This window comes from Thamnophis elegans, chromosome Z, assembly GCF_009769535.1.
Source record: "Thamnophis elegans isolate rThaEle1 chromosome Z, rThaEle1.pri, whole genome shotgun sequence".
Lineage (NCBI taxonomy): Eukaryota > Metazoa > Chordata > Lepidosauria > Squamata > Colubridae > Thamnophis > Thamnophis elegans.
In genome coordinates, this window is record NC_045558.1 from 49279228 (window position 1) to 49292069 (window position 12842).

The 12842-nt window shown below is 50.1% G+C and overlaps 1 protein-coding gene across 9 annotated transcripts in view; it reads right to left on the reverse strand.

Moving 5' to 3' along the window:
* The window catches only part of NEK10 (NIMA related kinase 10), a 194449-nt gene that overhangs the window by 116600 nt on the left and 65007 nt on the right, over nt 1-12842 (reverse strand). The gene's annotated exons all lie outside the window — the stretch shown is intronic.

The window sequence follows — 12842 nt, forward strand, 5'->3', positions numbered from 1 at the left end:
TCCTCATCGGGCCCACTGCTTTTTGACAATCTTAAAAATAGGGGCGGAGCCGAGACCACCAGCTCATTTGTGGTAGTATTAGTGAACATGGCCTGAGTTAAATCCTTGGTTGGGGCAGTAGCCAGAGTGGTAGCTCCCATGCCCAATTTGGTAATTGACCGGACCTTGTGCAACATTGGCTTGAAGGGGGCAGGGGTGAACAGCCCTGGGAAAGCCAGAGGATCTGGAGGAAGGGTGGTCTCATCCTCTGAGAGTTCTAATTCACGCTGGCCTCCTCCCCCACTATGGATCCTTCACTAACCAGAAAGGGAGAGGTTGGCCTGTGCTCCTCCTGATGCAGTGCCCTCCTCTGGGAGTAGTTGTCACCCTGTTTTTTTAGTCCAGAGGCAATACCCTGAGATATAGCCAAGACGATAAGCCTGCGCAGGCTGTTGGGAAGATTATCCAGGGCAGCTGGATCTGCATAAGGATCCATCTCCTCCTGCAACTCAAGCTCCTGAGAGGCCAGGACTGTCCTGGAGGGAAGGTAATCGTGGGAGGTACAGTACCTTCCAGGGGATCCCCCATAACATCTCTAATTGCCCTGGGGAACACAGATGGAAAGGGAGAAACCTCATGTCTGGAATACCTATGAGGTCTGGTTGGTGACAGCGGAGGGGGGGAAAGGACTGAACCCCCCAACTGGAGAACGAGACCTATGCAGAGGGCTGGGCCTCATACTCTGAGCCTCCCTTTCTCTCTGCGTCCAGGCCACCCTCTTTTCCAGGGCCCGCTGTCTATGTTGCTCATTCCTGACCATGGCCCTGGGGGGACATTGGGCAGCTGAGACCTTGCCAGCCTTAGCCCTGGTGTTGGGCCTGGCACTATCATCTACCACCCCTTGAGCCAAATCTACCTCTGCTGGATCCACAAGCTCATTTCTGGCAGCCACCATGTTAAAATGTGCTACAGGCCATTCACACACTGCTGCTTGTTGACCTCTGCTGCTCCAGCCACTCCGATTACCTGACCGATTTCAAATTGGGGTGATTGTGTCCACACAGAGCATCTTGAGTGGCCCCTGTGGCAATGCGGCATCTCGTCTGCCGAGCAAGTGCCTTGTGGTGATGTCAAAATGGCTGCTATCCGATCTCGCTGCTTTGTCTAATGGCCACAGCTTCACCGCCTCTTCAGAGGGCTCTGCTTCGCCACTTCCTCAAAGGATGCCACTTCGCTGCTTCTTACCAAGGTGGCTGTGCACTCCAAAAGTGGCACAAAACCTGCTCACAGGCTGCTCTCGAGAGAGGGGAAGCCTCTCTCCGCAAAGCTCGGGAAGGAGCCAAGCAACCCTTGATGGACAGGGATTGTCCTGGCTCCACGTGGCCCCTATACGTGTCCAGAGATCAGCCTCAAGTTTTGGAATTTAGGATAGCCAATTTAGTCAAATTCACTATGATTTCCTCAATCTTAGTAAAGAGCCAAGGAATTTTACTCTCCTTTGGACCAGACTGAGAGGAAAACTGAGGGCAAGGGAAGGAGTGAGAGGTGTGGCCAACAAATTCCACTCAGTCTCCAGACCAATCAGGACTGGAAAATATCCCATCCATACCCCCCCCCCCCCCAATCCCTGGAGAATCTTGAAAATTATGTTCAATACTACATAATTTTCACTTAAAAAATCTGGTAGAACTGCAATTGTATGGATGTAACAACTGTAAATATTGTAATAACTATAAGTGTAAGAATGGCAATTCTCAAGAAAAAAATGATTTCTAAAATGGATATAAAACTGAAATTAGAAGGTTTCTCTCTAGGGTTGTTGGTAACAAAGGAAGCCTACTACTTGTCTTTATACAGTACAATAGCAGAGTTGGAAGGGACTTTGGAGGTCTTCTTGTCCAACCCCTAGGCAGGAAACCCTATACCTATGATGGCGAACCTATGGCACGCGTGCTAGAAGTGGTACGCAGAGCCATTTCTCCTGGCATATGGAGCCATCACCAGTTGCTCTTCTGGGTTCAGGTGCAGCAGCCAGCTGCTCTTCACGCACATTGGCATGCCAGAAAGCAGAAGAGGAGCCGCCTAGTGCACGTGTGCACGCCAGGAAAATGATCTTTTTGTTTCCCGGGTGCACATGCGTGTCGGCCATTTGGTGATCTGGTTCCTGGCGGGCATACACACACACAAAAAGAGGAAGAGCAACGGCCGCACATACCAAAAGACGTGGAGAGGAACTCCTGGTCATCACTTCTTAGCAGAGCAGAGCTGTGGTCGGGGCTTCCCTCTCTCCATGCACAAGCGAGCTTCTTGTGTGGCCCCAGCCCTCCAGCCAGTGGCTCATCTGCGGTCCAAAGTGCCTGGCCAGTTTGGGCCCCTTCTGGATAAAAGCAGTGGCAGCGGCAGCCACAAGGGGAATAGCAGGAGCGGTCGGCTGGCCCCTGAAGCCACTCCCACATCAGCCAGAAGTGGCACTGTGACAGCTGCCAGGGTCAAGGGGAGGCAGCAGCAAGGACGGGCAAGGGCTTCCCTCCCTCCCCAACAGAGCAGCCTACTTGCACAGCTCCAGCCCGCAGCACTGACATGGGAGCAGCTGCAGTAGCTGGCCAGTTGCTCCTGCCCTTCACCATGGCTGCCGCTGCTTTTCTGGGGCGCCCGATCTGGCCAGGCACTCCAGACCGTGGAGAAGAACCCTTGGTTTCCCCAGTTGATTGGTCCCATCCAGGCCCTGTTACACACACACTGTGCTTGCCGTGGCATGGACCAAGGGCTGCCAGGAAGAAATCAGGAGAGGGAGAAGGCTGTCACTAGCAGAACCTCGGCTTTCTCCCTCTTCCCCTGATTTCTCCCTGGCAGATACTGGCTGGCGCTCACTTCCCTTACAGCTCATCACCGCTCACTCCCTTGCCGCTTCCCCGGCCAGCCGGCCAGCTAAGCAAGGCAGGTGGGACCTGGACTGCAGCCAGTGGGAAAGGGGCGGTAATGCTCTGTTCTGCAGGGACAGCAGCAAACAGTAAGGGAAGCAAGCGCCAGCCAGCATCCTTGCCTCCTTCCTTCGAGAGCCACGGCAGTGGGGAAACCAAGGCTTCTTTGCCAGCCTCCCAACTGATTGGTCCCATCCAGCCCCTTACACACACACACACATACCACTTGCTGCTGTACGAGGCAAACACTGCCGGGGAGTAATCAGGAGGAGAGGGAGAAGGCCATCCCTAGCAGAAGTTTGTTTTCTTCTCCCCGTCCTGCTGAATTTTCCCCAGCAGCGCTCGCCTCACGCTGTGGCAAGCAAGGTGGTTCTCAAAGAGAATGAAATGGGTGCAGTGCTCTTCCAACAGCCGAGGAAGGAAGAGGAGCCGGGCCCTCGGCTTTTAGAAGAAGTGCCCGCTTCATTCACTTTGGGAGACGCCTTGCAAATTGGGGAATTTTCTGACATTTTGCAACTGGAGCCAGCCCAGCACCCTGTGCACATAGGCTGCCCAGGAGCCCCGAGGCTCACAACCACCATCTCCTGAAGCAAAAACAGCCTTCAGAGGCCTTCCAGAATCTGGAAATGGCTTCAGGAAAGCCTCCAAACGCTGGAGAGAGCAAAAACAGGCCAACCGGAAGTTCAGAAACTATCCATTTCTGACTTCTAGGGGGCAGGGAGGCCATTTTTGCCCTCCCCAGGCTTCAGGAAAGCCTCCGAAGCCTGGGAGAAGGTACATGCGCATGCGCAGTTCGGTGGTGAATTGAGTGGGCACGTGAGGGGGGTGCGGTAGTGCACGTGCACGCAATTCTGACACACCATAAAAAAAGGTTCACCATCACTGCCCTATACCATTTCAGATAGACGGCTATCCAACATCTTCTTAAACACTTCCAATTTTGGAGCATTTACAAATTCTGGAGGCAAACTGTTCCATTAATTAATTGTTCTAACTGTCAGGAAATTTCTTCTTAGTTCTAAGTTGCTTCTCTCCTTGGTTAGTTTCCACCCATTGTTTCTTGTTCTGCCTTCAGATGCTTTGGAGAATAGGTTGACCTCTTCATAGCCTCATAGATATTGGAATGCTGCTATCATGTCACCCCTAGTCCTTCTTTTCATTAAACTTGACATACCCAGTTCCTGCAACCGTTCTTCATATGTTTTAGCCTCCACTCCCCTAATCATCTTTGTTGCTCTTTTCTGCACTCTTTCTAGAGTTTCCACATCTTTTTACATCATGGCAACCAAAACTGAATGCAGTATTCCAAGTGTGGCCTTACCAAGGCATTATAAAGTGGTATTAACACTTCACGTGATGTTGATTCGATCCCTCTGTTTATGCAGCCTAGAACTGTGTTGACTTTTTTGGCAGCTGCTGCTGGCTCATATTTAAATGGTTGTCCACTAGGATTCCAAGATCCCTCTCACAATTACTACTATTGAGCAAGGTACCACCTATACTGTACCTGTGCATTTCATTTTTCTTGCCTAAATGTAGAACCTTATTCTTTTCACCATTGAATTTCATTTTATTAGATAGTGCCCAATGTTCACGTTTGTCAAGATCCTTCTGTATCTTAAGCCTATCTTCTGAAGTGTTGGCTATTCCTGCCAACTTGGTGTCATCTGCAAATTTGATGAGTTCCCCATTTATTCCCTCATCCAAATTATTGATGAAGATGTTGAAGAGTACTGGGCCTAAAACAGAGCCTTGGGGTACTCCACTGCATACTTCCCTCCATGTAGATGCAGTTCCATTGAGGACTACATGTTGAGTGCGGTTGGTCAGCCATGAATGAATCCATCTGTGGTAATGCTGTCTAATCCACATTCTTCTACTTTATGTAGCAGTAGGTTATGGTCTACTTTATCAAATGCCTTACTGAAGTCCAAGAAAATTATATCGACAGCATCCCTCTGGTCCACCAATTTTGTCACTTTGTCAAAGAATGCAATAAGATTAGTCTGGCATAATCTGCTTTTGACAAACCCATGTTGGCTTTTGGCTATTACCTTGTTTGCTTCTAGGTGTTCGCTAATTCGGTGTTTGATTATCTTTTCCAGAATCTTTCCTGGTATTGAAGTCAGGCTGATAGGAACATCAGCCTGAGTTTAATCGCTTGGTTTTCTGAGGAAAAAAACGCTTAAAAGGTATGGAGCTGAGGTTTGAGAAGTGAACTGGAATGATTGGAATGCAAGAACAACATAGGGGGGATTCGGTGAGGCAGCTCACGGAGGAAAATATTGCTTCTGGAAGAGCTGTTCTCAGAAAACGCTACCGATCCTGCAACTATCCCACCAGCTCCGGTCGCCATCTTACCGGCTCCAGTTGTTGCGACTGCTGTTTTGGACGCCGACCTGGCTTTATCATGGGGGGGGGGGAAGGCAACGGTTCATTGCTGTTTCCATCTGTCTACATCTGTCTCCAGCCGCCGTTCCATCTGTTTTGGTCTGTTTGGTCACTGCAGCTGGCCCTGCTGGGTTGGGGCGGCTGCCGATCTTGCTGCTGCCCCGCCTGCTCCAGTCGCCACTCTGTCTATTTGAGTTGCTGTGGCTTGGCCTGCTGCTTGGAGGGGACTGCTGACCCTGCCGACCGCTGTTTCATTCGCTCCAGCCGTCAATCTGCCCCTGCTGTCTTAGAGGGGCAGCTAACTTGCCGCTGTTTCGCCCACCCGGCCACCGCAACCGCTGTTCAATTGCCGCCAGCCTGGCTTTGCCGCATCGGGGGGGGGCGCTGGGTCATGCCGCTGTCCCTGCCCTGCTGCCCGTGGAGCTGTAGAAGCCTGTGTTGGTGTGACCTGGGGCTGGACGGCTGGCCTTTGCCACCGCCATTCCATCTTGGATGCAGCTCCCCCTCCCTCCCTCCTCTTCTTCCTTTACTGTGGCTTTGGCTTTGGACACCATTACCACTGGACATTTCGATCTATGGACCCCCAGAGGGGGAGGATAGGGTCAAAGAGAATGGGGAACTTGTTCCTTTCAATCAGCACCAGCCTTTCCAGTCCCCTCAGACTTTGGCACCTTTCCCCCAGACTGTGGGGGAAGAGTGAGGAGTTTTCCTCCCCCCCAAAAAAATTGTTACCGGCTCAGCCACCTCAGACTGCGCTGATCTAAGAAATCTGTGTTTTAACTTGTGTGCTGAGTGTATGATAGTACGATTGTGAGAATGAATGTGCCCACTTTTAAATTAATTAATTATTTTTATTGCGGTTTTGTATTTTAACGATTATTGTGGGGTATGTTTGTGTGGAATGCCTGTTGAATGAATGTGATGGGTCTGGGGGTGCGACCTGGAGCCCCCTCCACTGAGTGCAGAAGCAGAAGTGGATGGGGGCCTGGATCCGCCCCTCGCCCTAGAGTGAATGCTGTGTGGGGCCTGCCGGGAAGAATGGGGGCCATGGGAGAGTGGGGGTCTACGGGTGGGGAAGAGGGTCAGAGCATTTCGGTCATGACCGGGAGGGGCAGATATGATGGGAGCCGTAGGGCTAGCCATTACCAGGGAAGAAGGACTCGCTATATTACAGCGATTCCTTGTTCCGGCCCTTCAGGTTCACCTCAAGAACCTGGTGGCAGAGGAGATCAGGGCCCTGGTCTCAGGTTGCTATTGCTAAATGCCAGGTCTGTTGTGAATAAGGCTCCCCTCGTCCGGGACTTGATATTAGACAAGGGGGCAGACCTGGCATGTATAATTGAAACCTGGTTGGGCCAAGAGGGAGGAGTCCCCCTCTCAGAAATGTGTCCAGATGGGTTTTGGGTGCTTCACCAACCACGACATCAGAGAAGGGGTGAGGGAGCAGCAATGGTTGTCTGGGAGTCATTAGTTCCTCGCAGGATCCCTGCCCCAGAAATTGTGGGGTGTGAGTCTCTTCTCTTGAAGTTGGACCTAGGGGTTCAAGTGGGCTTGTGGGCTACCTCCCAGCTGCGTCACAACAGCCCTGCCTGTGCTGCTGGAGTCAGTTGGCCGGGTTGGCGGTGGAGTTCCCCAGACTAATGGTGCTGGGGGACTTTAATCTACCGTCTCTTGGTGAACATTCTGAAGGAGCACAGGAGTTCATGGTCTCCATGACAACCATGGACTTGACCCAAATAGTTCAGGGCCCAACTCATAGAGCAGGACACACACTCGACCTTGTATTTCTCTCGGGGCAGTGGAGACGTGATCTGGAATTAAGGGGAATAGAGCCCTCGCCCTTGTCATGGTCAGATCACTCCTTGCTGAGGCTTGATTTCAGGACACTACTCCCCCACTGCAGGGAGGTGGAGCCGATTAAGTGGTTCCGCTCCAGGCGCCTGATGGACCCGATGGGATTTCAGAGGGAGCTTGGAGAGATACCTGACGCCCTTGCCCGCAACCCGACCGAATCCTTAGTCGCTGCTTGGAATGCTGAGGTGACTGAGGCACTAGATCGGATTGCGCCTTTGAAGCCTCTCCCCGGCAGTGGATCCAGGAGGGCACCTTGGTTTACCGAGGAACTCCGGGAGATGAAGCGCCAAAAGAGACGCTTAGAGCGACGTTAGAGGACTAGTAACTCTGAATCTGATCGGACACTACTAAGAGCCATTATTAGGACTTACTTAGTGGCGATATGGGCAGCAAAATGCACTCATTTTTCCACTCTTTTATTTTTTAAATTTTTACATTTTCATTTTATACAATCACTTATATACTGTGCGTAAAAAAAAGAGAAAAAAAAAAAACCCAACATGACACTTCATTCCCCCATACACCCTCTCTTCTCCCCCTCCAACTTTCATTTCCCCCCTCCAGCATTCCCCTCTTCTACTTCCCTTCCCCCTCAGACATCTCCCCCTCCCTCCATCTCACCCTCCTTACATTCCCTCTCACTCCCTCTTTACTTCTCCCTCCTCTTTCCCTCTTCTCCTCGCTTTGGTGTATCCATACATTTCAGTTCAAAAATAAAAGAGAAAAAGAAAAAAAGAAAAAAGAAAAACGAGCCGCAGTATACAAGTGAATTCTTATTGTTCTAAGAATTGAAACTGTAATTCCACCCTCCCCCCTCCCCCCTATAATCCCCCCTCCCTAACCCCCTTACGGCTTCGCAGGTCCCATTCCCGGCATAATTCTTTAACAAGCATTTGAGTATAATAAGGCCAGCTAACTTTAAAATTAAAAAAATAAAATAAAAGTAAAGCCAAAGAAAAAAAAAGAGAATAGTAAAAAATACAAAATAAAAAAACACACACACACACACAGAAAAAGAAAGGAGAAACAAGAAGGGTCAATAAACCCACTACGTTAACACAGCTTCCCATTATCTGTAAATCTTAAACAATGTAGCTCATTCCAAATTTCGGTTATTTTACTACTTGCAGGGTTTCAAACTGTATTAGAGCCAGGTAAGTTGATCAATTAGGATTCCCCAACTAAAAGTCTCATTGCTTTGTCTATCTATTCAGACCTTTAATTTATCTCTTTTTTATCCGAATATCCAAACCTTTCTATAAAACCATTAAACTCAAGTACTTCTTTCATTTTTCATTTCCAACACCTCCCTTTCTATCCTTACCCACCTCCACATGTAAATTTTTTTACCTTCCACCCTGCCTTTATCCATATCCACATATATATTTTATCCGCATCCATTGCTCCTCCCATATTTACTCCACTTTCCTGAAGACTCTCCGACCAATCTTTCTTGACCTTATATTGAAATAGCAACTCAAACAAACATCAGCTTGCATTCTAGCCCCAGGTAGTCTAATTAAGCTTTCGCTACCCTTCCCTCTCCCACGCGCCTCCCAACTCCGTTCGTCCCAGACCACAACTCAAAAAGATCGCAATCTCCGCTCTCCTCGCCTAGGAAAATAATTCATGCGCAATTTGAGTTAGAGTTCAGACAAATCTTATATACAATATGTGTCCACAATCAGCAACGCTTCTTTCAGTCTCCATGTCTCATCATCGATATACAACTTTTCCATTTTATCCCAGACGGAAATCATAAAGCTTTAAGAACATCGCTAAGTCTTTATTCTTTAGTCTTCTGCCCTTCCGGAAGAGGAAAGCAACACCCTCCGCCTTGTAGCCACGTGTCTCGCTGTTTGTCTTCTCCTTCTCCTTGTCTCTCTCCAGGTCCGGATGAATCAGGAAGTCCCGCCTTCAGGGTCTCGTAGTAAAATTCTCGGGCTTCACAGACAGAATTAATGCGGTGTTTTTGGTTGCCAAATGTAACTGTAATACCAGCTGGGACTTCCCATTTGTATGGAATCTGAGAATTTCTGAGTTCTTCGGTTAAGAAAGCGTACTCTCTCCTTGTTCTTAATATTTGAGATGGTATCTCTTTAAAAACAATCAAGTCCTGTCTATCAATTCTCAACCTCTTGCTGTAAAGCCTCTGTATTATCTCATTTCTGGATTCCCTTGTGGTAAAGTATATAATTATGTCCCTCGGAAGCTGTCGCTGTTTTGCTACCCACGAATTCTGGCGGTAAATTCTTTGAATCTGCCAATCAAAGTTAAATCCCGGACTTCCCACCAAGCGGCTGAAAGCCTCAAAGAAGATCTGTTTCAAATTCTCCTGTTGGTTTTCACGCAATCCTCTAACTCTTATGGCAAAGGCAGTCTTATTATAATTTATCATGACAAGTTGTTTTTGAGCATTTTCAATTTCCTGTTGTAACGTTTGAATTTTGGATATCAAATTAAGATTAGTTTCTTCCAAAAGTTCCAATTTGTCCTCCGTTTCAGCAATATAATCTGTCATGACTGTCATTACTCCGATCATATCCTTCTTTGCCTGAGCAATTTTAGCATCAAATTGATCATATAAATCCGATATCAGTTGATTAATTTCCTGTCTGAAATCATTAAGCGTTTTGAGAAGAAATTCTTGTGTTAACAAATCTCCCGTGGAGGGTGTAGGAGGCAAGGGTAGCGGCTTCATAGCAGTTTTTGGAGATATGTTATTAAGGAAGCGCTTCTGTTTAGATTTGGGAGCCATTCCAGAGTAAAAATAAAAGACAAGCAATCAAGCGAGCCAAAAATCAAAGTCTCTGCTCCCCTCAGTTAATCTTTTAGCAATTAGTACGGAGAAGCCTTCAGGAGGGTAGGGCTGACTAAGTACGTCACATCAAACACAAAAGCTACGAGATCGCCATCTTGTGACGCAGCTAAAAAAGAAAGGGAGCCTTTTGCGAAATTGAAGCTGGTATTTTAGATAGTAATAGAAGAAATTCCTCAGGAATGGTCCCCGCCCGGATTGACTTTTAAATAGCTTAGCTTTGTCCTGGGGGGGGGGGGGGGCAATCTGCCTAGGGCTGCAAAAAAGGCAGCGCGGAAAACTGGCCGGAGTAAAGGCTCAGCTAATGTTGAACCTCTTCTCCATTCACAGCAAAAAAAAGCTATGAATTACAAAGAGATCCTAACGACTGACCTTCTCCCTGCCCCTTTCTGCCAGAAAGGGGAGATATCTATAGATCTTATAAGATATACGAACCAGAATCCTGACAGGAGCTTCGTTGAGCTCCCGACGGCGGCAGGCTCCTCCCCCCGAAGCCCTCATTTTTCCACTCTTATTGCATCCGCAGAATCTCGCCCAGCCGCCCTGTTCAGGGTGACCCGCTCCCTCTTGAAAGGTGAGGCGGTGGGGGAAACCCTGCAGGGAAGAGGGCAAGTCTAAGTCGGTTTTCCTGGGATGAGTTCGATTTTGTCACCCCTGAGGAAGTGGACAAGGCCATGGAAGCGATGAGCGCCTCCACCTGTTTACTGACCCGTGCCCCTCCTGGCTGGTTTCGACCAGCAGGGAGGTGACACGCGGCTGGCTCCAGGTGATCACCAAGACTTCTTTGCAGGAATCTTTCCTGCAACCATTAAAGGAAGTGGAGGTGAGGCCCCTCCTCAAGAAGTCTTCCCTGGATCCAGCCGTCCTGAAAAACTATCGTCCTGTCTCCAACCTCCCTTTTTGGGGGAAGGCTGTTGAGAAGGTGGTGGCACTGGTTTCAGGCCTGGGTACAGCACAGAAACTGCTTTGGTCGCACTGACCGATGATCTCTGGCGGGCAAGGGATAGAGGACATTCCTCTATCCTGGTGCTTCTTGACCTCTCAGCGGCTTTCGATACCATCGACCATGGTATCCTTCTGCAACGTCTGGAGGAGGTCGGAGTGGGAGGCACAATTTTATGGTAGTTCTCCTCCTATCTCTCCGGTAGGTCGCAGTTGGTGTTGGTCGGGGGACAGAGGTCGACCCCTAGGCCCCTCAATTGTGGGGTGCCGCAGGGTTCGGTCCTATCCCCCCTCCTATTTAATGTCTACATGAAACGGTTGGGTGAGATCATACTATGGCACGGGATAAAGTACCATCAATACGCAGATGATATGCAATTGTATCTATCTGCCCCGTGCCAGCTCAGTGTAGCGGCGGACGTGATGTGCTGAATCCTAGATGCTGTCAGGATCTGGATGGGGGTAAACAAACTCGTGCTCAATCCCAACAAGACCGAGTGGCTGTGGATGCTGCCCCCGAAGGACAGTTCAGACAGTCCATCCTTGATCCTGGGGGGTGAAAATTTACACCCCTCAGAGAGGGGTCCTCCTGGATTCACAGCTGACACTGGAACACCACTTGTCGGCTGTGACCAGGGGGGCCTTTGCCCAGGTTTGCCTGATGCATCAATTGGGCCCTACTTGGATCGGGGTGCACTTCAAACAGTCATTCACGCCCTTGTCACCTCAAGGCTGGATTATTGCAATGCACTCTACATGGGGCTACCCCTGAAAAGCGTTCGGAGACTACAGCTAGTCCAGAATGCAGCCGCGCGAGCAATATTGGGTGTACCGAGATACACCCATATTACACCTATCCTCCGCGAGCTGCACTGGCTGCCAACTGGTCTCCGAACGCAATTCAAGGTGTTGGTCATTACCTTTAAAGCCCTACATGGCTCAGGACAAGCGTATTTGCGAGACCGCCTAGTGCCACATACCTCCCAACAGCCGATAAGATCCCACAGGGTGGGCCTCCTTAGGACACCGTCAGCCGGACAGTGTCGGCTGGCGGGGCCTCGGAGGAGAACCTTCTCTGTGGCTGCTCCAACCCTGCTCTGACCCTGTGGCTGCTACCCCCAGAGGTCCGGACCTCACCCACCCTCATGGCCTTCAGAAAAGCTGTTAAGACCTGGCTGTTCCGGCAGGCCTGGGGCTGTTCACCTTATTATGTAGGGTCCAGATGGGAGGAGGGAATGGTCACACGTGGGTTTTATCACAGCCTGATTGGTCCAAGACTGAGAGGAAATCTATAAATACCGGTGCCTGTCCATTGCTAGCCCAGATTCTCGAACATGAACGTTACAACTGAAAAACAAGAAACAACACAACAACCCCAGGAAACACCCCCCGGGCCCTCCCCTTGGCCCCAACAGACAGAACTCAGGGCGGGTTGTGACCATTCCCTCCTCCCATCAGAAAATAGACGTTCAGGTAAGACCAACGTCCATTTTCCAGAGTGGGAGGAGGGAATGGTCACACGTGGGACATACCCAAGCTAAGGTCCCAGGGAGGGAGAACAGAAACTCTAGGGCCCAAGGGGAGCCTCTGCTGCCACCCCCTGTAGTACCCTACGACCGAAAGACGCGTCCGCAGACGCAAAAGCATCCAGACGATAATGTCGGATGAACGAGGTTGGAGTGGCCCAGGTAGCCGCCCGGCAGATGTCTTCAAACGGGGCCCTCGTGGCCCACGCTGCCGAGGTCACCGCGCTCCTGGTAGAGTGCGCCGTGATGCCCGACGGAACCGGCCGCCCTGAGGCCACGTAGGCCTCTGAGATGGCCTGACGCAGCCAACGGCCGATGGTAGCCGAGGACACCCTCGAACCCAGAGCTCCAGGCAGGAAGGAGACGAACAAGGCCTCCGACTTGCGGAAATCCTTGGTCCGCCGGAGGTAG